Below are 25,867 nucleotides of genomic sequence, written 5' to 3' on the forward strand. Positions count from 1 at the left end.
TCTCATGGCAAAATGAGAAATTGTTAAGATCTCACATCAAGAATGAAGCACTGCTCTCAATAGGTTCTCTTAGCGGATGCTCCCAAGAGCTAAATTAGGAGATGGACTTAAACATTTTGACAAAGATTTACACAAGACTGTAGAGGCTGGCCTAAAAAGGACTATCTCAGAGGATAATCCCAGAAGATAAAGGGAGCATCAAACAGGCCCCTACTGGGACACTAATATATTTGCAAACAGTCTACATGAATATTCCCATGTATGATTGGCAGGCTCACTATTTTTAATCGCTGAGCTTCAAGAGGTTTTTTAAAACATTGTCCAACTATTTAGATCATAATGCAGGGCATGTACAACAATTAAGCATTGTTCTGAAACTAATTGATTTGCCATTTTGGTACAGTCTACGAACAATCCTGTGATGATGTTCTCTGACCACCCATGGGAGTTAAGGCAATGGTCATCAACTGCCTGGCCAGAATCTGGACCATCCTGGAACTTGGCACTGGCAAGGGACAACATGGTAGAAATGTTAGATTACAACCACATTGGCCAATATGCTCATGACTACCAAAATAGGCATAGTGTGGAGGCTAGAAAGAAGCCTTGCTTTTCCCCTTGTGCTTTACAGATGCATCCTGAGCATGTTAAGCAGATGAGGTAATGGAGGTAGCAATAGAGCACAAGTGAAATGATAGCAGAATTTTTCCTTTTGCTGCAGTGTTTCAGGTACCCATGTAATTAAAAGACTGACAAAAACCACTCTAAGTCAGCACTAATCCCACTTTCCGGCACTTAGCCCATAACCTTGACTGTTATGACATTTCTAATGAACAGCCATGTACTTTTCAAAGGTTGTGAGGTTCCCAACTCAACTATACTCCCAGGCAGTGCAATCCAGATTCCCACCACCCTCTGGGTGAAAATATTTTTCCTCAAATCCCCTTTAAACCTTCTGCCCCTAACCTTAAAATTGTACCCCTTTGCTATTGATCTTTTAACTAAGGGGAACAGCTGCTTTCTATCCACCCCATCCATGGCCCTCACAACCTTATTACCTCAACCAAATCCCCCACTCAGCCTTGTTTGCTCTCAGGAAGATAACCCAGGCTTAGCCAGCCTCTCTTCACAGCAAAAGTGCCGCATCCCAGGTAACATCCTAGTGAATCTCCTATGTGCCCTCTCCAGTACAATCACAACCTTTACACAGCATGGTGTCAAAACTACACACATTAATCCAGCTGTAATCACACCAAAACTCTGTACAGCTCCAATGTAACCGCACCTGCTCTTATAACCCATGCCTCGACTGATAAAGGCAACTGTCCTAAATGCTTTCTTAACAATCTTATTAAACTGTCTTGCTCATTTCAGGATCTGTGGGCAAGCACCTCAAGATCCCTCTGTTCCTTTGACCATCCTAACGTAATTCCATTCATTGACTACTGCCTTGTCTTGTTAACGCTTCCAAAATGCATCACCTTATACTTCTCAGGTTTGAAATCCATCTGCCACCGTTTGTCCTTCTGACTAATTTATCTACATTGTCATGTAACTTTAGACCTTCTTCCTCACTGTCAAGCACCCAGTTTCATGTTGTTCACAAACTTCTCATTATACCACCCCAACAAACATTTCCTTCTATGTTTTTATCACCAACAATAAGGGACCCAGCACCGATTCCTGTGGTATGCTACTGGATGCCAGCTTTCACTAACACAAACACTCTTCAATCCTAAAGGAAAACAGAAAGTATTTGAGAAGGTTGGTAGGTCTGGAGGCATTTGTGTAAAGGTAATATTTTGTGTGGAATGCCTCTTGTCTGGAACTGATTTCCCTGGAATCCAGCAGGCCCCCCCCCCCCAGATAGGTCATTTCCCCTCTCTAATATGATGATGGTGAGAGACTAGAAAACTGGATTACTGATAAGTGAAAACATTTGAAATTGATGTTAACGACCATTTTCTGAGCTTCTGCTGTATACCTAATTGGGCCGTGCCGGGTTCAAATTAACCTAGCACCCGTGATGTTTCCAAATTACAAACAATTCACAAATGCGGAAGCATATCCAAACTCAAAAATATCAGCGGGAGTGGCACATGCTCCTGTAAAGCTGTACATTTATCCAGCTGAGAGCGTGCCATACGTTCAAAATGCCATCAAGTCATTGCAGAAGCAGGGTGTTATTTGCAAACATCAGAATATATTTAAAATATCTGTTTATGTAGCTACGTAATTTGGAATCAGTTGGCATTTAATCTAAAATGCTGTTAATTCTGTCCTGAGAAAAGTTAAACATTAAATGGAAGCATGCGTTTAAGTATGAATCAAAATGTACTTTTATAACTGTAAAAACGCACTGCAGTTTGTTTCACAAAACACAAGCCTGAAGCCTTGAAAGTGTCTGGCAGGGATCCAATTTTAACTTTTCAAAACACTTGTATCAGACCTTAAAAAAAAATCAAAAATATGTTTACTAACTGCTCCATTCAATTGTGGTTAAGTAGCAAATGTTAGAACTAGAACATTTGTTTAAAGGAGAAAAGGGATTAATAACAGAGTTGGGGAACATCCTGTCCCCCTCCACTTACTTAAAGATTGCAAGGTTGAAGGGTTTCACTGCGAATGTTGACTTTTCCTTGAATCAAAGTTCAAAAAATTATTACAAAAAAGTGAAGGAAAAAGATTCAAGATGGAGCTTGGGATCTTTTCTCATTCAAGAAAGTGCTTTCCTTGAAAAAACAAGTTACATTGAAAGTGTAAGTGAAGTGTAAGTGTAAGTGAAAGTTCGCAACAAAAGCAGAACACCTCCGCTCAGTTCGCAACAAAAGCAGAACACCTCCGCTCATTTCGCAACAAACAACTGCACCTCCCAGTCGCAAACCATTTCCACTCCCCCTCCCATTCTCTTGATGACATGTCCATCATGGGCCTCCTGCACTGCCACAATGATGCCACCCGAAGGTTGCAGGAACAGCAACTCATATTCCGCCTGGGAACCCTGCAGCCATATGGTATCAATGTGGACTTCACCAGTTTCAAAATCTCCCCTTCCCCCACTGCATCCCTAAACCAGCCCAGTTCATCCCCTCCCCCCACTGCACCACACAACCAGCCCAGCTCTTCCCCCCCACCCACTGCATCCCAAAACCAGTCCAACCTGTCTCTGCCTCCCTAACCGGTTCTTCCTCTCACCCATCCCTTCCTCCCACCCCAAGCCGCACCCCCAGCTACCTACTAACCTCATCCCACCTCCTTGACCTGTCCGTCTTCCCTGGACTGACCTATCCCCTCCCTACCTCCCCACCCACACCTTCTCCACCTATCTTCTTTACTCTCCATCTTCGGTCCGCCTCCCCCTCTCTCCCTATTTATTCCAGTTCCCTCCCCCCATCCCCCTCTCTGATGAAGGGTCTAGGCCCGAAACGTCAGCTTTTGTGCTCCTGAGATGCTGCTTGGCCTGCTGTGTTCATCCAGCCTCACATTTTATTACATTGAAAGTGATGCGATTGCATGTGCAGGTTTCTCTTGCCTCAACCACCAAACCCCCAAAAAAGCCAGCATTTTCTTTACTTTTTTTTTCAAACTTGACAAACCACTTTTACATTGTTAGATATATATTTTTTAAAAGATATTTTGTTGAGTATGGGCATGGCTTGCTGTTCTTTAATTGGCCTTGATCTGAGTGATTTGCTGTGCCATTTCAGAATGCTGTTAGGCGATGCAGGTTGGAGCCACATGTAGTACAGGCCAGTTAAGGACAGCAGATTTTCTTCTCCAATGGATATCAGTGAACCAGATGGGTTTTTAACATCAATGATTGTTATGGTAACCATCACTAAGACTAGTGTTCAATTTCAAACTTATTAAATGAATTGAACATGTTTTCAAGCATTAGCCTGGACTTTTGAATTGCTAGATTAATCAGATTAACAGTACATGACCATCTCCCTGATACTGGGCATTGGTATTTTCCAAATTAACAGATATATTTGGATAAATTAATATATTGCACTCCTAACACTCTCTCTCTTTCACACACACACACACTCTCTCAGTCTCAACTCCCCCGCCACACACGCACTCACGCATATACACATACACTCTTTCTCTCCTTCACACACACTCCTTCTCACACACACAGACACATGCACACGCGCGCGCACACACACACACACACACACACACACACACACACACACACACACACACACACACACACACACACACACACACACACACAGTCACTCTGTCTCTCCCTGCCCCCACCTCTCCCCCTACCCCCCCCCTCCCATGCATACACACACGCACATAAATCTATGGGGTGAATTTGTGCTTGCAGATATATTTACTTTGTTCAAAAAAATCACAATTTATAGACAGTCAGTTAATGTGGTGTTTTATAAATTCCTACTTTGGATGTAAAACCAGTCTGACTCTAAACCAAAACACAAACAGACTCTAAATAAGGCCTCATGCCCAACGCGCATTGTCTGGCCTAAAATGTCACTTCTACTTTACACTGATAAAACCTTTAGTTCTCTCTGGGCAGTGACTTTAAAGAAACTAGTGGATTTACATATACATATCAATCAATTCAAACCTTCTAACTGATGAAAGATTTAACAGCATCTTAGGTTTGTTTAATACATCCTTATCAGTTGTGTGACCCTTTAATCTTTTACTTATAAATGCTATATTCTGTGTGCTTCTTTCTCACTTCACCTGATGAAGGGGCTGAGCTCCAAAAGCTTGTGTTTTCAAATAAACCTATAGGAATATAACCTGGCGTCATGTGATTTCTGACTTTGTATAAAATTGCATGAGGAATTGTTTGTGGGCAGGTAGATACTGAGGTGCATGTGCCAACAATAAATCAAATCAAATCAGGAGATAGATTTATGAGAATAATTCACCATGAATATAATATAATATAAGATATCCAACTGAAACTGCTACATCTCCTGTCTTAAACTTATATTTTTAGACCATCAGGCTCAAATGGATATTTCCATAATAGAGTAAAATGCAGGTTTCATTTAATAACTTCATATAATCTAGAGATCGATGTATCAGCAAGGAATGTAAACAACCATATACAAATAGAAGGCAATATAGTAAAAAACTATAGGGAAGTGTAGAGAGAGGAAAGAGGAAAGGAGTGTCAGGCAGTGAAACCATACCATGTAGGATAAGAGTAATTGTTCCTTGGCTAGATGAATCAAGTTATAACAATATTAACATATGACCGAATGAGATCAAATATGTTTTACTTTTATGCCAAGAACCCAGTCTAATAGCAATGTCCTTTAGGACTCGACCAGCTCAATCAGTAGTGGAGCTGCCAAGACATTCCTAGCAATGAACGTTGAAGTCCCATGACCAGAGTACAACATGGAACCTTACCAAGCTTGGGACATCCTTCTTGCAGTTTTCAAAAAGGAGTACTGATTTGTGAGATAAGTAGCGACAGTAAATGGTAATCAGTAAAAAGTTTCCTTTTCCATGATGTGGCTTATTACTTTGAGGTATCAAGGGCTCCAGAGTCAATATTTGAGGACTATCAGGGCCAGTATATTTACCCAGGAGCAGCACATGTTCAAATCCACAAGTGTTATCCCACCACTGATGGAGTGAAATCATGATCAACATCAGACAGATTAACATTATCAGTAATGTAGGGGCTGAATAGAATGACTATAGATTACATGACATCTTCTGCCAGCCTGCCTGGCTGACCTCTTTAGAGCAGCTGTACCAATTCAATACTATGGTTCGGGTACTTGATGTTCACTCCAGTCGCACAGCTACGAGAGTAATACTGCGCTGATGATCCTATCCCTGGATTAGGATTGGGTAATGGAGACAAGAGCAATTAATCAAAACTCTTGCACCTCTTGTTGTACATATTTACTCCTCGAGTGATTCCACTTAATAAGTAAACATTTTAAATAAAGGTTCTACAAGACCATAGACATAGGAGCAGAGCTAGGTCACTCAGACCATTGAGTGCCCTTCCTCATTCAGTGAGACCCTGGCTGACCTGGTAATCCATTTTCTCTCATTTCCCTATCACCTTTGATTCCCTTGCTAATGATAAATCTATCTAACTTAGCCTTGAATATACTTAACAACCCAGCCACAACAGCCCTTCATGGTAAAGACTACCCTCTGAGAGAAGAAATTCCTCGTTGTCTCAGTCTTAAATAGAAGATCCCTTATTTTGAGATAATGCTCACTGGTCCTAGACTTTGCCATCTTTCCTCATCTATTGTGTCAAATACCCTAGGAATCCAATATGTTTCAATAAGGACAAATCGCATTCTTCTAGACTCTAATAAGCGCAGATCAAACTGACTGGATATCTCCTCATAAGAAAATGCCTCTATACCTGTGGTCAACCTAGTGAAACTTGTCTGGACTGTCTCTAACATTAGTATAACTTCCGTTAGATGAGGGGTTCAAAACAGTTCACATTATTCCAGCAGTGGCCTGGCTAGTGCCTTGTGTAGTTTCAACAAGATCTGCCAATTTATACTTCATTCCTTTTGAAATAAACACCATCAGGCCATTTTCCTTCTCTATTACCTGCTGAATTTAATGAAAGCTTCTGTGATTCATGCAAGGTGTTGCCTCAAACCCTTCGTGCTGCAACTTCCTGCAGTTATTCCACACTTAAATAATATTAAGCTCCTTTATTCTTCCTGCCAAAGTGCATAAAGTCACATTTTCCCATATTGTATTCCATCCAATGTCTTTGCTGACTCACTGAACCTATCTGCATCCTCTGTAGACACTTTGTGCTATCCTTGCTACAAATCTGTTTTTGTGCCATCCGCAAACTTGATGATAGTGCTTTCATTTACTTCATCCAAGTCATTAATATACATTGTAAGTAATTGTGACCCCAGCACTTTCCTAGTTACAGGTTGCCACCTTGAAAATGCTCCGCTTATTCCACTACCTGTCTTCAATTTGTTAGTCAATCCTCTTTCCACTGTAATATATTGCTCCCAATACCATGGATTCTCATCTTATTAAGTAATTGATATAAAGTAGTTATTCAATTCTTCTATGATAATAAAATGTGAGGCTGGATGAACACAGCAGGCCAAGCAGCATCTCAGGAGCACAAAAGCTGACGTTTCAGGCCTAGACCCTTTATCAGAGAGGGGGATGGGGAGAGGGAACTGGAATAAATAGGGAGAGAGGGGGAGGCGGACCGAAGATGGAGAGAAAAGAAGATAGGTGGAGAGAGTATAGGTGGGGAGGTAGGGAGGGGATAGGTCAGTCCAGGGAAGACGGACAGGTCAAGGAGGTGGGATGAGGTTAGTAGGTAGATGGGGGTGCGGCTTGGGGTGGGAGGAAGGGATGGGTGAGAGGAAGAACCGGTTAGGGAGGCAGAGACAGGTTGGACTGGTTTTGGGATGCAGTGGGTGGGGGGGAAGAGCTGGGCTGGTTGTGTGGTGCAGTGGGGGGAGGGGACGAACTGGGCTGGTTTAGGGATGCAGTAGGGGAAGGGGAGATTTTGAAACTGGTGAAGTCCACATTGATACCATTAGGCTGCAGGGTTCCCAGGCGGAATATGAATTGCTGTTCCTGCAACCTTCGGGTGGCATCATTGTGGCAGTGCAGGAGGCCCATGATGGACATGTCATCTAGAGAATGGGAGGGGGAGTGGAAATGATTTGCGACTGGGAGGTGCAGTTGTTTGTTGCGAACTGAGCGGAGGTGTTCTGCAAAGCGGTCTCCAAGCCTCCGCTTGGTTTCCCCAATGTAGAGGAAGCCGCACCGGGTACAGTGGATGCAGTATACCACATTGGCAGACCTTTACTTGGCTCTCCGTTATTATTTCTCTAGCTTATTCTCTTAAGATCATAGAATAGATTTCCTACAGAGTGGAAACAAGCCATTTTGCCCAACAAGTCCACAACACCACTCTGAAAAGCATCGCACCCCAACCCATTCCCCTATCCCTGCATTTCTAACCCATGTAACCTAAACATCCCTGAACACTACGTGCAATTTAGCATGGCCAATCCACCTAACCTGCACATCTTTGGACTGTGGGAGGAAACCGGAGCACCCAGAGGAAACCCACACAGACACAGGGAGAATGTGCAAACTCCACACAGACAGTCACCTGAGGCTGGAATTGTACCTGGGTCCCTGGTGCTGTGAGGCTGCAGTGCTAACCACTGAGCCACCGTGCCACCCTAAGGGCCTGGTCTCTTCTTTTTCATATACTTAAAGAAGGTCTTTCATATTGCTTATTAGTTTGCCCTTGTAGTTTATTTTCTCACTCTTTACTATTATTTTGATCTTTTGTAGAGAATGTCAATTATTTGGTTTACCATTAACCTTTGTCACGTTGTATGTCTTTTTTCTTTTATTTGGATACTATCAGCATCTTAGATAACAAGGTGTAGAGCTGGACGAACACAGTAGGCCAAGTAGCATCATAGGAGCAGGAAAGCTAACGTTTCAGGCCTACACACTTCTTCAGAGGTCTAGGTCCGAAACATCAGCTTTCCTGCTCCTCTGATGCTGCTTGGCCTGCTCTGTTCATCCAGCTCTACACCTTGTTATCTCAGATTCTCCAGCATCTGCAGTTCCTATTACCTCTGAAACTGTCACCATCATCTTCAATTAACCAGAGCTAGTTTGTCCCTTCCTGGAGTATAGGTTCTCCAAAGTGACAACTTTACTTTCCAACATTAGCTTACCACAATCACTTCCTCCATATCCACCCATCCAGTCAAACCTAGTCCCTATTATTTCTGGCCACATGTTTCCAGATCTGTCCTATGGTCATAATCCAAATTCCAAACCTACACTTTATCGAGGACAAAATTTGACACTATCATCTGAAAGCTGCCCACAGCACAGCAAATTGCTGGTCAGCAGGGTTTTCTATCCAGACTCCAGAGTCATTTTAAATTAGGGAATATATACTAATGTTCCCTTCAAAATGCATTTGTCCTACATGGCTGTTTTTATCAAGTGCATGATCCGCATAAAATCTTTTGACAACTGCACATTTGTGTTATTTATCACAAATGATCTGGGAAGTGTCTTCTAGACTGCCACACACAGGTGCAGTGGGATCTTTGTACATTTCCAAGAAATTGAAGGAAGTACTGTCCATGCTCTCATTGTTGACTTCAACAACTTTATTAACATAACTATTTACAAAAGTCATGGTAAGAGAAGTCATGCTGAGAGAAGTCATGCTTCAGTAAGCTCACGGACACAGACTCCAGTTCCAATTGATTTGACCTCATGACAAAATACCTCATTGTGCAGATGCTCAGCAGCTATTTTTGGAGTAAAGTTGCAATTAACCCTTATGTCAACCCTATTTTTGACCAGGAAAACAGGATCATCCAGTTTTAGACTCCAGAAACGTCAAAAATAGTATGAAGCTTGAAAAGAGTTGATGATGAAAACAAATGTTGACAATCTAGATCAAAAATGCAGTGGAACATTCTCAGGGCACCTCAGACCTTCACAAAGTACAGTGTATCTCTTATACCACCACTTATAGCCATGATATCTTTGCCCTCCTGTGAATTGATTCCAACACTTATAAAGCACGTGAAAATGTGATGAATGAAAACAGGATGAGATCATGACTCGCATTCCGGAAAATAACTCCAAGACAGGTGTCAGATCTCGTGGTGGGAGGACACTTTGGCAATAGTGACCACAACAGCCTCACATTTACCATAGCCATGGAAAGGGAAAGGAGCAGTTACCAGGGAAGATACTTAACTGGGAAAAAGGAAACTATGACGCTATCAGACAGGAGTTGGGAAGTACAGATTGGGAGCAATTGTTCCACAGAAAGGGCACAGCAGACATGTGGAGGCTGTTTAAGGAGCAGTTGTTGCGAGTGATGTATAAATTTGTTCCTCTGAGACAGGTAAGAAGGGGTAAGATTAAGGAGCCTTGGATGACAGGTACAGAGGTGTTTCTTGTCAAAACGAAAAAGGCAGCGTACGTACAGTAGAGGAAGCAAGGGTCTAGCACAGCTTTAGAGGATTACAGGCTTGCTCGGAAGGAGCTCAAAAGTGGACTGAGGAGGGCCAGGAGGGGGCACGAGAAAGGCTTGGCAGGAAGGATTAGGGAGAACCTGAAGGCATTTCACTCATACGTGAGGAATAAGAGAATGATCAGGGAGAAGGTAAGACCGATCAGGGATAGCTTAGGGAACTTGTGCGTGGAGTCTGAGCAGATAGGGGAAGCCCGAAAGGAGTTTTTTACTTCAGTTTTGACTAAGGAAAGGGACCTAGTTGTGAATGAGAACTTTGAGGAGCAGGAAAACAAGCTTGAACAGATCAAGATTGAGGAAATTGATGTGCTGGAAATTTTGGCAAACATTAAGATTGATAAGTCCCCAGGGCCAGACCAGATTTATCCTAGGTTGTTCCAGGAAGCGAGAAAGGAGTTTGCCAAGCCGCTGGCGAAGATCTTTGCTTCCTCAATCTCCACAGGATTCGTACTGGACGATTGGAGGGAGGCAAATGTTGTTCCTCTTTTCAAGAAAGGGAATAGGGAAATCCCTGGAAATTACAGACCAGTCAGTCTTACGTCTGTGGTCAGCAAGGTTTTGGAAAGAATTCTGAGGAATAGGATTTATGACTATTTGGAAAAGCATAGCCAGATTGAAGGGAGTCAGCATGGCTTTGTGAGGGGCACGTCATGCCTTACAAATCTTATTGAGTTCTTTGAGGAAGTCACGAGACAGGTTGACGAGGGTCAAGCAGTGGATGTGGTGTACATGGACTTCAGCGAGGCATTTGATAAGGTTCCCCATGGCATGCTCATTCAGAAAGTCAGGAGGTATGGGATACAGGGTGATTTGGCTCTCTGGATTCAGAATTGGTTGGCTGACAGGAGGCAGAGAGTGGTTGTAGATGGTAAGTATTCTGCCTGGAGGTCAGTGCTGAGTGGTGTCCCGCAGGGCTCTGTTCTTGGGCCTCTGATCTTTGTAGTTTTTATAAATGGCTTGGATGAGGAGGCTGAGGGGTGGGTTAGTATGTTTGCTGATGACACAAAGGTTGGAGGTGCCGTTGATAGTATCGAGGGCTATTGCAGGCTTCAGCGAGACATTGACAGAATGCAGAGCTGGGCTGAGAAATGGCAGATGGAATTCAACCTGGATAAATGCGAAGTGATGCATTTTGGAAGGTCAAACTTAAATGCTGAATACAGGATTAAAGGCAGGATTCTCGGCAGTTTGGAGGAACAGTGGGATCTTGGTGTTCAAGTGCATAGCTCCCTCAAAGTTGCCACCCACGTGGATAAGGTTGTTAAGAAAGCATACGGGGTCTTGGCTTTCATTAACAGGGGGATCGAGTTTAAGAGCCGGGAGGTTATGCTGCAGCTCTACAAAACCCTGGTGAGACCACACTTGGAATATTGTGTCCAGTTCTGGTCGCCCCATTATAGGAAAGATGTGGAGGCTTTGGAGAGGGTGCAAAGGAGGTTTACCAGGATGCTGCCTGGACTGGAGGGCTTGTCTTATGAGGAGAGGTTGACTGAGCTCGGACTTTTCTCTCTGGAGAGAAGGAGGAAGAGAGGTGACCTGATTGAGGTGTACAAGGTAATGAGAGGCATGGATAGAGTCGATAGCCAGAGACGTTTCCTCCAGGCAGGATTGACTGCCACGAGGGGTCATATTTTTAAGGTGTTAGGAGGAAGGTATAGAGGAGACGTCAGAGAGAGGTTCTTCACCCAGAGAGTTGTGAGTGCATGGAATAGTTTACCAGTAGGAGTCGTGAAAGCGGAGTCTTTAGTGACATTTAAGCAACTGCTGGACATGCACATGGACAGCAGTGAATTGAGGGGAATGTAGGTTAGGTTATTTTATTTTTGGATTATGATTGTTCCACGACACAACATCTGGTCCAAAGGGCCTGTACTGTGCTGTACTTTTCTATGTTCTATGTTCTATGTGGCCTCTTGCAATTAGATATATAATTCTTGCTGAGAAGTGGTTTGAACACAGCACTACTGACAAATATTTTTACTAATTCTAAAAGGGTTCATGATCATTTCCTGTATCAGGCTGAACAGATGGCCTGAAAACAGTGGGAGTGATACATATTTATCTCGTTTCTGTATTTATCTTTTTTGCGTGGATGATAAATTCATATCACCACCTTTGCAAATGCATTATTTAAATAACTGTTAAAAGACTGATTTGTGGGTGGAGCTGTCAAAGCCAAAATTTACAGTGATGATGGTACAATTGTCACTTATATGGACATTTCTGTCCAAAATGTTTACTTTTATTTTCTTTGTAAACCAATTTTCGTTTCTTACATTCAGTGAGCCAGAATAGTTCCAAATATGAATTTTGGGCAAAATAAAAACCGAAAGAACTGTAGATGCTGTAAATCGGGAACAAAACAGAAATTGCTGGAAAAGCTCAGGAGGTCTGGCAGCATCTGTGAAGAAAAATCAGTGTTAACATTTGGGGCCCACATGAGGAAGGGTCCATGGACCTGAATCATTAACTGATTTTTCTTCACAGATGTTGCCAGACCTGTTGAGCTTTTTTCAAACAACTTCTGTTTTTGTTCGTGAACTTTGGGCATTCTTGAGATTCAAAGTCGACATAAAGGTTTATAGGTCTCTTTAAAAAAAAAATCAAGGAGCAGTGTTAATTTTAATGTTCATTGCTGCAACTGCTATTATTATTCCAGTGACAAACAGTCATTTTTAATTATGTCAGCCCACAATACTTCCTTTTCTGATATTGAGTGCAAACTGAGTCAGCTGCTTTGAATCCCAGCATCATACCTAAGTAGCCATCAGGTGAAAAACTTGTTCAATGTTTGTAAATATTTATATTTCAGTCAGGTTTTAGATCTGTTATGGTTGAAAATTCCTTATGTGTGGCAGATGGGGAGTGCTTGTGAAACGTTTGCAGCCAAGACAGTAGTGATGAATCTCTTTTTGCAATATGCTGGTCTGGAAGACAGAAATAATTCCTCAGGTGATGCTGGACTGAACAGGATAACTGAACTAAATCATTGCCATATCATCATATCATCATATTATATCATCCAATCGTTTTGGATTTTGTTAGTGGACAAGAAATAAACACATGAACAGCACTATTGAATGAAATGGGTAAAAATAAACATTATTTTAAACTGGTTCAATACAGGGAGAAAATGTATGTGTCAAAACTCATTGGCGTGTTCAGGATGGATGATTATATTTGTTCCAGAGCTCAAAGTTATTGAATTCTGGTACTCTCACAATGTGACTACAGCTAGATTTCCCAAACAGATCAATACTTTATTTACAGCATTCCATAATATAAATCCAGTTGTAAAATTGTATGTTTAAATCATCGCTTTAAGCATTTTCTCTCCATAGAAGATCCTTCAATTTCCTTTCCTTACATACTATCCCATGCAAGTTAGGCCTTGAAATAAACAGTTCTGTGAATTAAGGTACAGTCACCATAGGGCTGTTCGCTCATTAAAGAAAGATGTCCCGTGGTGGTTTAACCAGACGATCGCCACATCTCAGGCAAGGGGAGAGGTTGAGAAAGTGAATCCTTCATGATAGCTTCAACTATGTGGGAATTTAGCCCACAATGTTGACTTCACTTTGCATTGCCAGGCAGTCATGTAGCCAACTGAGCTAAGTGATCCTGTGTGAATGAATAACCTACTGCAGAATTTCCATATTACTTTAACATTTTGTAAAGCAAACAATTATAACATTTAAATGTATGTATATATTTCATATTTGTTTAGGTCAGTTCAATGTTATAATATATATCCACTCAAAAAAGCAAGGCATCTTTCAGCCATTCGATACATCCTTCAAGTCATCTCTGTCTTTAACTTAACTTCATAACTGTCTCAGGACTGTTTCTGATAGATCTTTATTAGGCTCAGCACTGTTTGGAGCTGGGAGAATATCATAGAATCAGAGAAACCCTACAGTGCAGAAAGAGGCCATTCAGCCCATTCAAGTCTGCACCAACCCTCCAAGAGCATCCCAATTTATTCCTGTAACCCCACTCTTCCCGTGGCTAATCCACCTAGACAAACATCCCTGGACACTGCAGGGTAATTTAGCATGGCCAATTGACCTAACCAGCACATCTTTTGACTGTGGGAGGAAACCAGAGCACTCGGGCTAAAATCAATGCCATCACGGGGAGAATGTGCAAACTCTGCACAGACTGTCACCCAAGGCTGAAATTGACCCAGGTCCTTGGCACTGTCAGTCAGCATTGCCACCATGCCAGTCAAGCACAAGAATGAGCACACATTATATGCCCCAACTCCCAAAAAATATCTAGCGGCATTTCATGTTTATCAGCTCTCTTATAAAGTGGAGTGAAGGTGCTTTGGTGTTGGTGACTGCTTTATTACTGGAAATGGTTACATTTTTCAAAGATCTCTTCTGGCATCATCCAAAATACACCTATATACCTGTGGGTCATACAGAGCAGCATTGGCAGTATCTGTGGAGAGAGTGTCTTCGAAAAATCGCATCAAACTTGAAGTAGTAACTCTGTTTCTTCCTCTGCAGCTGCTTCCAGATCTGCTGCATTTCTCCACAACTTCCTCTGTGCTTGTTTCAGATTCCCAGCATCAGCAGTGTTTGGCTTTTACTTAACTATTGGTCACACTGGATAAGCTTTCCGCCACCCACGTGTTCCTGTACTGAAGGCATACTTCAAATGTACTTCAAAGCCCTTCACATTTTACAGCAATAAGTTCTGTTTTTTTTCCTCTGCTGTCATCGACATTACATTCGTTTGCTCCTCTCAGAGAGGTGAAATGATACTAATGTTGTATGTGGATCTGAAAGAGTTAATACTGATTGAATACCCAAATACGATGATATCAATAGGACTGGTCAGAAAAGTAACAAGGGATCTTTGAAGAGTCAGATCTAAAACTGCGTCCTCCTAACAGTCTCTATAATAATGTATGCTTTATATTTGTAATGTAAATAGTTGCAAAGATACAATAAACTTTTTTTTAATATAGGGGATTCTTTTGTTTATACTAGAAAATTACTATCCTCATCTACACTGGATCATACAAACTGTGGAGAAACATATAGCTAGAAGGTATTGGGAGTAAATACAATACAGTGTGCACCATTGCTGCAAATCTGAATATATATGTTAGCCTAGGTGGCTTTGGCACAGTGACAACGCCCCTACCTCTGGACCAGGAATCCTCTGTACAAATTCTATCTGCTCCAAACACATGTCACGACATGTCTCAGAAAACTGAGTAGGATTTTCTACGAAGACAATATAGAGTGCGGTGGTACTTCCCCTACCTCTAAGCCAGGAGGCCTGGATTCAATTTCCTCTCCTGCTTGAGAGGTATGACATAACTTGTCCAAATTGATTGATTAAAAATACCTAAGACATGAGGATGCTGGAAATCAAAAACAGAAATTTCTGGAAAAGCTCAGCAGGTCTGGCAGCATCTGTGGGGTCACTGCACCTGAAACATTAACTCTGATTTCTCTTCACAGATGCCACCAGAGCTTTTCCAGAAATTTCTGCTTTAATACCTAAAATATGGTGAGCAACAGCAATAATCCAAATGAAATCTACAGACTGGTCTGAGTAGCTGTACAGCATAGTGAGTACTGCGAAGCTCATTGTTAGCAATCTAAAGATCAGATGAATGCTCATGAAGAATACTTCAAAGAATGACAGAAAGCATATTAGGTTCAGAAGGAGAGGCACTGGAGCAGAAAAAAGAACTATAGTTTTAAGGTGAAGGCACACGCAGAATTGTAAGGCAGTGGTGTCTGAACAAAGTCCTACGTTGGGTCAACCAATGATCAAACAGACCAGGCACCCAGTCAGCTCAAGGCAGAGGAGGACACTATGGTGTTGGCCAGTAATAAAATTATTAGTAAATACACACAGAAGTAGCAGGCGGATTTGCTGGAGACATTCGGTGAATTGAATCAGAAGTCGGAAGAGCCCAGCAACATTCCAGTACAATCTTCTATGCATGCCTATGGTTGGACAGATTGGAGTAGGATTGTCATGGAAAAGCAGGTCCAGCTGCATGTCCATTAGCTTCCAAAAAAATCACTTAAGCCTACACTCCATCACTACAGCCAATTGTGCTCAGCAGCAATTGCAAAATGACATGGAGGTGAGGGATATTAACCTCACTGTAGAGTCCCCTGCCTTACATGGAGACAGGTGATGCTAATTGGCATGTACGTAGAGAAAGAACCATATATATATATGTTCCAGAATTCTTCCCTCAGGTCACTCTTCACTTTCCTCCTCCGAAGACTGATGCCGCTCTCCCGGTTCTTCAGTGCGCATTATATCCCATCATTTCTTATTCCAATTATGTCAAGGTTTAAGCACTGCAGACTGTCTGGGTTGTATTGTAGGCCCTCACAGACCAATTCAAACATCAGAACCTCATCTTCACAATGTCTATCATTTGCTTTTGGTTGGTCTTGGTGGAAGAATGGGCATTATTCTGTTTAAACTCAGCCTCAGTCAGGGATTTGTGTAATGGAGTCATCAGCCATGATTGCAGAGGGTGACCTTTTTCTACTAGTAACCTTCCTTGTAAAGCACAAACGCAAACTGTTGGAAAACCTCAGCAGCATCTGTAGACAGAAAGCAGAAACAATGTTTCAGGCCCTGTTATCCTTCTTTAGAAATGAAGTCCATTATGAAGTGTCACTGGACCTGAAACATTAACCCTACTTTCTCTCAACAGATACTGCCAGACCTATTGAGGTTCTCCAGCAATTTCCACTTTTGTTTCATATTTCCAGCATTTGCAGTTCTTTGTATATTAATCTTTGTTTGGGATTGTCCTTTGAAATAAAGCAGGAACATAAGAAATATTAAGGAATAAGGCATTCTGGCAGTTTTCAGGGCACCTGGCATGGACTTCTCAGGTATGGTAATGACCGTAGATGCTTGAACATTTGACAAAATGGAACCCTTTCCTGTCAACGAAATCAACTGCATTATAATATGATGCTCTCAATGTTATTTGTGTATAGTCTATACCTGGGGAAAGGCAACTACATTGTCAAAGCCTACTGTTGAGGCTGTAGTACTGTTCTCATTGTGGAGAAATAAGATAAAGCAGTATGCACTACTTCAAGTACATTGGCTGCAGCTTTGACAGATATACGTGCAGAGAATTGAGCGATCCCAACACAGGTTCCCATTGTATCCTTGCGAGTGGCACTCACATAAAAATGTACTGCTGCTGTCACCTTGATGGCCACCAGGTCAGGATGGCCATTTACCCCTTCAAATCACAAGTCCTGTTCCAATAGATGACACAGTTCTGTGATGATGTCCTGGGATAACTTCAGTCATTGTTTATGTGCATCACTGAACTGGAGGGAATGACATCTCAAGAGATAGATCATGGGCCTCTTGTACTTTCTGTCTATCCTGAAAGGACTTTTCTGTATCAATGTCTTCTTGTGGAGCCTCCCACAAGTGGGAGTTTATCCTAATAAGAAATGAAGGCCTCTCACAAGGAAGATCATGAGCATTGAGCTCCCAACATATTAGATGTTATCTTAATGGAGACAAAAGAAGCTATGCCAGATAAATAAAGGAGGAGATTACATGTGCAATACCTTGTGTAACCTCATCCCTCACCCCACCCCTACAATAAGTGAATAGGCAGATGGATGGTTGAGTGAGATGAGTAGCTGGGTAAGATGGTATGTGGGTGAGTGGGTAGTCAGAAATTGGGGAGTCAAGTCTGGTTGGAGAGGCTAATCATTGATTGGGATAGTTCATAGTCATTGCTAGTCCCCCAGCCTTAACCAAACTGACATTTACTCACGTATTCTTTTGCTCACTCACCCACTCATTCATTCATTCACTCACATTGCAAGTCTGGACCATTAAACTTACCATTATGGCAGCTATTAACATCAAGAATCTCAGTGAGTTTGTTCTGGAATCTTCCTCTCTTTCCATACATATTGCACATATATCTAATTAAGACTGCCTATCAAATTATTTCCACCATATTGTGTTACCTTACTTACAGTATTTTGCCTTTCAAGCTCAGTTAAGCTAATAACTGCAGGTTCCCTAAGTACAAGGCAAAAAGTGCTTTAAGGGAAATTAGGAATGGGCAATAATTGTCAGCCAATGACCCCCACATCCCATGAATGAATAAAAAAGGGACAAATCCAACCACACCAATTATCAGCCTATCAGCCTATCCTTCATCAGCAGTAAAGTGATGAAAGAGGACATCAGCAATGGTATCAACAGTATTCAGCAGCACTGACTTAGCAATAAAATGCTCACCCACACTTTATTTAGCTCTGATCATACAAATATATGAACAAGGAACAAGAGTAGGCTCTTCGAGCCTGCTCCACCATTCAATAAGATTAAGGCTGATCTGATTTTAACCTCAACTCCACATTCCTCCATATCTCTGATTAACTTTCACTTCCTAGGTAATCAAGACTCGATCTACTTCAGCCATAAAAATATTTTAAATTTCTGTTTTTTGAGGGTTCCGTCAGTGCTATTCAGTCCTGACCTCACTCTAGCTTTAGTTCAAACATGGGCAAAGAAGCTAACCTCTGGAGTTGAGGTGGGAGTGACTGTCCTTGACATCAGGCTTGCAGTTGGAAGAGAATGTTGTCAAGAAAAAAAACAAGAATCAATGGGAATTGGTTTGGAAAGATCTCCACTGGCTGAAGCTGTATCTGCTGCAAAGGAAGATGGTTGTGAAAGTTGAAGATTAGCCATCTTAGCTCCAGGATATCTGTGCATGAATTCCTCAGTGGAGATATTTTCTAATTAACATGCTTAGAGATGTTGTCACAAATCTCTGCAGCAGGTAGGTGTTGAACCCTGTCCTCCTGGTTCAGAAGCAAGAACAATACCACTGCATCACAACTGCCCCCAGAACTGCTTCTAGATACAACCATTTTCAGCTGCTTCATCAATGAGCTTCCCTCCATCATAAGGTCAGAAGTGGGGATGCACAATGTTGAGCACTATTGTTGACTCCTCAGAAACTGAAACAGTTCATATCCAAATGCTGCAAGGCCTGGACAATATCCAGGCTTTGGCTGACCAGTGGCACGTAACATTTGTGTCATTAAAGTGCCAAGTAATGACCACCTCCAACAAAAGAGAATCCAACCATTTGACATTCGAAAGGATTATCGTTGCTGAATCACCAACTTACTATTGATCAGAAATTGAACTGGACAAGCCCTGACAAAGGGTTTCAGCCCGAAACATTGACTTTCCTGCATCTTGGATGCTGTTTGACCAGGTGTGCTTTTCCAGCTCCACATTTATTGAACATAAAGAAGATACTTTGTGGGAGAGAGAAGATAACAACTGCACAATAATCTGCTGCTTTGAGACAAATGGGCAACTAAGTGTGCCCACAGAAGGAATGCTCCAAAGTATAGATGTTATTTACAGAAAAAGCTGTGTTTTAAACAGACAACTAACACAGTATGTAATGAGGAAGAAGGGAGCTAATTGATAAGAAGGAAAGCTATTGACTTGAGGTCTCCAAAAGAGTGATCAATGTTGGGGAAGAAAGAATCTATTGAATTTTCAATAATGTCACACAGCAAACCTGAAAGAGAGAAAACTGTATAAGAATCCAACACCAGAATAACTCAGAAGCAGAACTTCAAAGGACACCTGTGCACAAGGATTGAACCCTGGAAACTTCCAGAGATAGACACTGTCGGTGGAATCCTGGCCAGATTCTATCATTAATTGGGTAATAGCCAAGTGAGGCTTAACTTGTTTACTTGACGGGCCTTATTTTAGTTGCTACATGCAATAAAGTTTAAATCATTGTTTCTGCACTTGATTGTCTATGAGATTTCTGAATAAGTAACTGAATTAAAGGTGGTTTGTGGTGATTTATCCACAACATCATCTAGGGATAGGCAATAAATGTTGGCCAACCAGCAATACCTATATCCCTTGAATGAATAAAGAAAAATCTATCATGCTCTAAAAATGCACTAAATTCTTTTTCTCCCTAACTCCTGAATATTCTGGGTTTCTCAATATCATTAAAAAGCACAGGTTATTCAATCATTTATGTTTTTTTTAAAATGAGCTGTATTCTATATACAAAAAAAGTGATTTTTGAATTTGCTGCCTGGAAGACTAATTGAGACATTTTTTTAAAAAAAGACTACAGCTTCATTACAATGACTTTAGCTTACAGTCAATGATTTGCATCAATATACCTTCTGCATCTGAAGAGGACGAAAATGGACATAACCTGGCTGAAATGCAGAAACAACAGCCTTGATAAGAATCAATGGGGCAATCCCATTAGCATTATCCAGAAAATCAGCTGGCAAGAATTAAGTGTACAGAGACTAAACATTAGACATAATCACTGTGGATGGTGAGGCCCTGGTCAAGAGAGCAGTTCCTAGTTATAATCTAATTGTCATGACTCACTGTTAAGTAGGACACTGGAAAACAAACCATGCTAATACTGAAGATGTCATAGTCTTAAATGTTTAACATTTCAAAAGAAATATGCAAAATCCCCAATCCAAGATAATAAAATGTGAGGCTGGATGAACACAGCAGGCCCAGCAGCATCTCAGGAGCACAAAAGCTGACGTTTCGGGCCGAGACCCTTCATCAGAGAGGGGGATGGGGAGAGGGTTCTGGAATAAATAGGGAGAGATGGGGAGGCGGACCGAAGATGGAGAGAAAAGAAGATAGGTAGAGAGGACAGTATAGGTGGGGAAGTAGGGAGGGGGTAGGTCAGTCCAGGGAAGACGGACAGGTTAAGGAGGTGGGATGAGGCTAGTAGATAGGAGATGGAGGTGCGGCTTGGGGTGGGAGGAAGGGATGGGTGAGAGGAAGAACAGGTTAGGGAGGCAGAGACAGGCTGGACTGGTTTTGGGATGCAGTGGGTGGAGGGGAAGAGCTGGGCTGATTGTGTGATGCAGTGGGGGGAGGGGACGAACTGGGCTGGTTTTGGGATGCGGTGGGGAAGGGGAGATTTTGAAGCTGGTGAAGGCCACATTGACACCATTGGGCTGCAGGGTTCCCAAGCGGAATATGAGTTGCTGTTCCTGCAACCTTCGGGTGGCACCATTGTGGCACTGCAGGAGGCCCATGATGGACATGTCATCTAAAGAATGGGAGGGGGAGTGGAAATGGTTTGCGACTGGGAGGTGCAGTTGTTTATTGCGAACCGTGTGGAGGTGTTCTGCAAAGCAGTCCCCAAGCCTCCGCCTGGTTTCCCCAATGTAGAGGGAGCCACACTGGGTGCAGTGGATGCAGTATACCACATTGGCAGATGAGCAGGTGAACCTCTGCTTAATGTGGAAAGTCATCTTGGGGCCTGGGATGGGGTGAGGGAGGAGGTGTGGGAAAAAGTGTAGCATTTCCTGCGGTAGCAGGGGAAGGTGCCGGGTGTGGTGGGGTTGGAGGACAGTGTGGAGCGACCAAGGGAGTCACGGAGAGAGTGGTCGCTCCGGAAACCAAGCGGAGGCTTGGGGACCGCTTTGCAGAACACCTCCGCTCAGTTCGCAACAAACAACTGCACCTCCCAGTCGCAAACCATTTCCACTCCCCCTCCCATTCTCTAGATGACATGTCCATCATGGGCCTCCTGCAGTGCCACAATGATGCCACCCGAAGGTTGCAGGAACAGCAACTCATATTCCGCTTGGGAACCCTGCAGCCCAATGGTATCAATGTGGACTTCACCAGCTTCAAGATCTCCCCTTCCCCCACCGCATCCCAAAACCAGCCCAGTTCGTCCCCTCCCCCCACTGCACCACACAACCAGCCCAGCTCTTCCCCTCCACCCACTGCATCCCAAAACCAGTCCAACCTGTCTCTGCCTCCCTAACCTGTTCTTCCTCTCACCCATCCCTTCCTCCCACCCCAAGCCGCACCTCCATATCCTACCTACTAACCTCATCCCACCACCTCGACCTGTCCGTCTTCCCTGGACTGACCTACCCCCTCCCTACTTCCCCACCTGTACTCTCCTCGCTACCTATCTTCTTCTCTCTCCATCTTCGGTCCGCCTCCCCCTCTCTCCCCATTTATTCCAGAACCCTCACCCCATCCCCCTCTCTGATGAAGGGTCTAGGCCCGAAACGTCAGCTTTTGTGCTCCTGAGATGCTGCTGGGCCTGCTGTGTTCATCCAGCCTCACATTTTATTATCTTGGATTCTCTAGCATCTGCAGTTCCCATTATCACAAATCCCCAATCCACCTGATTTTTAGATCCAGGTTGCCAGAAAGGATGAACTAGTTTTCTGTTTTTAACAAGATTCATTATTTATTTCAAGGTAATTGGATGCAAGCTACAGGTAAACAATTAAATTGAATAGCATAAACTCTTCAAATTAAAACTATAAACCCCTTATAAACTCTTCCTTATACAAATAGATAGGCATAATACAGGGGAAAAATGAGTGAAGGAGAAACAGGAAAAACATTTAAAGTGGCTTATTGCACAGAGAGAGAGATAGAGATGTATAGTTTAGTTGGGTTATGGGGGAATGGGCCTGGGTGGGATGGTGTGGATTTGTTGGGCTGAAGGGCCTGTTTTGACACTGTAGGGATTCTATGAAAAAGATGTTTTGGCTACTGCAGGTCTGTTGTTTCCCTTCAAGCTTTATTATCTCACTCTCTTGCTCATAATCTAAGCTGTTCAGCTACCTGACAAGAAATCACATAGTTGTCAGCAGGCAAAGGATCATTATCATTGATGATTGGACTCCAGTCAACAAATCAGTCAGAGTCAGAACACCATAAGGTATATGAATGAAAATAGCCCATTAAGCCCATTGAGTCTGCTTTGCTATTCAGTGAGGCCATGGCTGATCTGATAATCCTCAACCCTACTCTCCTGCTTTTTTCACTTAACTCATGATTCTTTCACTGATTAAAAATCCATCTATCTCAACCTTGAATAAACTTAATGACCCAGTCTCTAAAGCCCTTTGCAGTATAGCATTAAACAAATCCACTTCTCCCTGAGAGAAGAAATTGTTTCTTGTCTCTGTGTTACATGAGTAACCCCTTACCCTGCGTTCATGTTCTCTGGTTGTAGGCTCATCCACAAAGAGAAAGAACATCTATGTATCTAACTTGCCAAGTTGTACAGGAATTTTGTAGGTTGTACTAAGCTCTTATGAACATATGAACAAGCAAGAGAAGGCCATTTGGTCTTTCAAACCTGCTCCACTCTTCAATAAGATCGTGGCTGATGTGAGTTTAACCTCAACTCTACATTCCTGCATCTCTCTGATGATCTCTTGTCTCCTAGGTAATCAAGAATCTGCCTATCTCTCCTGAAAAAATATTTAAAGATTCTATATCCAGTGCCTTTTGAGGAAGTCTCAGAACCCTCTGAAAGAAAACCAAATGTTCCCTCATCTTAAATGGGCAACCCTTTCTTTGTAACCTCTGACCCTAGTGCTGGATTCTCCCACAAGGTGAAACATCCTTCCAATATTCACTCAGTCAAATGTTCTCAGGATCTTATACATTACAAAAAGAGTCATCTTTAACCTTTCCAAACTCAAAGGACATAGTCCTAGGCTGTTTAGCATTCCCTCAAAAATCAATCTGCTCATTCCAGGTACTAATATAGTAAACCTTCTCTGAACTGTTTCTGACTCATAAACATCCCTCCATTATTGCGTGGACTAATGTTGTACATAGTACTCTAGATGCAGTTTCACCAGTGCCTTATATAACTGAAGAATAACCTTTTACTGTTGCATTCAATTCACTTGCAATTGACCATAACATTCTGTTAGTTCTCCTGATTACTTGCTGTACTTGAGATTAACGTTCGTGATTCATGCCCGAGGGCACCCAGATCTTTCTGTATCTCAGAGTTCTGCAACATCTCACCATTTTGATTATTTGCTTCTTTTTTATTCTTTCTGAAATATGGACAATTTGTCAGATTTTTGTTGCGTCACTTCAACCACCTGTATCCCTCTGTAGGCTCTTTACATGCTCTCTTCACATCTTTCCTATATCAGAAGCTGTATCTGCCATGATAACCACAGAAACATAGAAACATAGAAGATAGGAGCAGGTGTAGGCCGTTTGACTCCTTGAGCCTGCTCCGCCATTCAATATGATCATGGCTGATCGTTGAGCTCAATACCCTGATCCTGCCCTCCACCCAATATTCCTTGATCCCTTTAGCCACAAGAACGATATTTATCTCTCTCTGGAAAACACATAATGTTTTTGTTTCAACCACTTCCTGTGATAGTGAATTCTGTAGGCTTACCACTCTCTGGGTGAAAACATTTATTCTCATCTGAGTCCTAAAAAGTTTGGTGGCCATGGGGTAGCCGCATGAGCCTAAGCTATGCCTGTCTCTTTGTAGGTTACGTGGAACAGTCCCTCTTCCGTACCTACACTGGCCCTAAAACCCACCTCTTCCTCCGTTGCATTGATGACTGTATCGGCACCGCCTCTTGCTCCCATAAGAAGCTTGAACAGCTCATCCACTTCACCCACACCTTCCACCCCTACTTCAAGTTCACCTGGACTATCTCCAACACATCCTTCGCCTTCCTGGACCTCCCTGTCTTCATCTCAGGCAACCACCTCGAAGTCGATATCCATTTCAAGCCCACCGACTCCCACAGCTACCTGGAATACACCTTCTCCCACCCATCTCCCTGCAAAAATTCAATCCCCTATTCCCAATTCCTTCACCCCGTCGCATCTGCTCCCAGGATGAGGCATTCCACTCCAATACATCTCAGATGTCCTCGTTTTTGAAAGACTGCAACATCCCCACCACCCCCCTGCCCCCCCCCCCCCCCCACAGTGGTCGAGGACGCCCTCAACCGTGTCTCCCGCATTTCCCGCAACTCATCGCTCACACCCTGTCCCTGCAATAACCACCAAAAGAGAATCCCCCTCATCCTCACGTACCACCGCACCAACCTCCGGATCCAACGTGTCATCCTCTGACACTTCCGCCATCTGCAATCAGACCCCACCACCAAAGATATTTTTCCATCCCCACCCTTGTCTGCTTTCCAGGGGGACCACTCTCTCCGTGACTCCCTTGTCTGCTCCACACTCCCCTCCAACCCCACCACACCCAGCACTTTCCCCTGCAGCCGCAGGAAGTGCTACACTTGCCCCCACACCTCCTCCCTCACCCCTATCCCAGGCCGCAAGATGACTTTCCAAGTCAAGCAAATGTTCACCTGCACATCCGCCAATGTGGTATACTGCATCTGCTGTACACGGTGTGGCTTCCTCTACATTGGGGAAACCAAGCGGAGGCTTGGGGACTGCTTTGCAGACCATCTGTGCTTGGTTCGCAATAAACAACTGCACCTCCCAGTCGCGAACCATTTCTACTCCCCCTCCCATTTCTCAGACAACATGTCCATCCTGAGCCTCCTGCAGTGCCACAATGATGCCACCCGAAGGTTGCAAGATCAGCAACTCATATCCCACTTGGGAACCCTGCAGACTAATAGTATCAATGTGGATTTCACAAGCTTCAAAATCTTCCCTCCCCTACTGCAGCCCAAAACCAGCCCAGCTTGTCCCTGCCTCCCTAACCTGTTCTTCCTCTCACCTATCCCTTCCTCCCATCTCAAGCCACACCCCCATTTCCTACCTACTAACCTCATCCCACCCCTTTGACCTGACCGTCCTCCCCGGACTGACCTATCCCCTTCCCACCTCCGCACCTACACTCACCTCTACAAGCTCCATCCCCGCCTCTTTAACTTGTCTGTCTCCTCTCCACCTATCTTTTCCTCTATCCATCTTCGATCTGCCTCACCCTCTCTCCCTATTTATTTCAGA

This window comes from Stegostoma tigrinum, chromosome 10 (assembly GCF_030684315.1).
Source record: "Stegostoma tigrinum isolate sSteTig4 chromosome 10, sSteTig4.hap1, whole genome shotgun sequence".
Classification (NCBI taxonomy): Eukaryota; Metazoa; Chordata; class Chondrichthyes; order Orectolobiformes; family Stegostomatidae; genus Stegostoma; species Stegostoma tigrinum.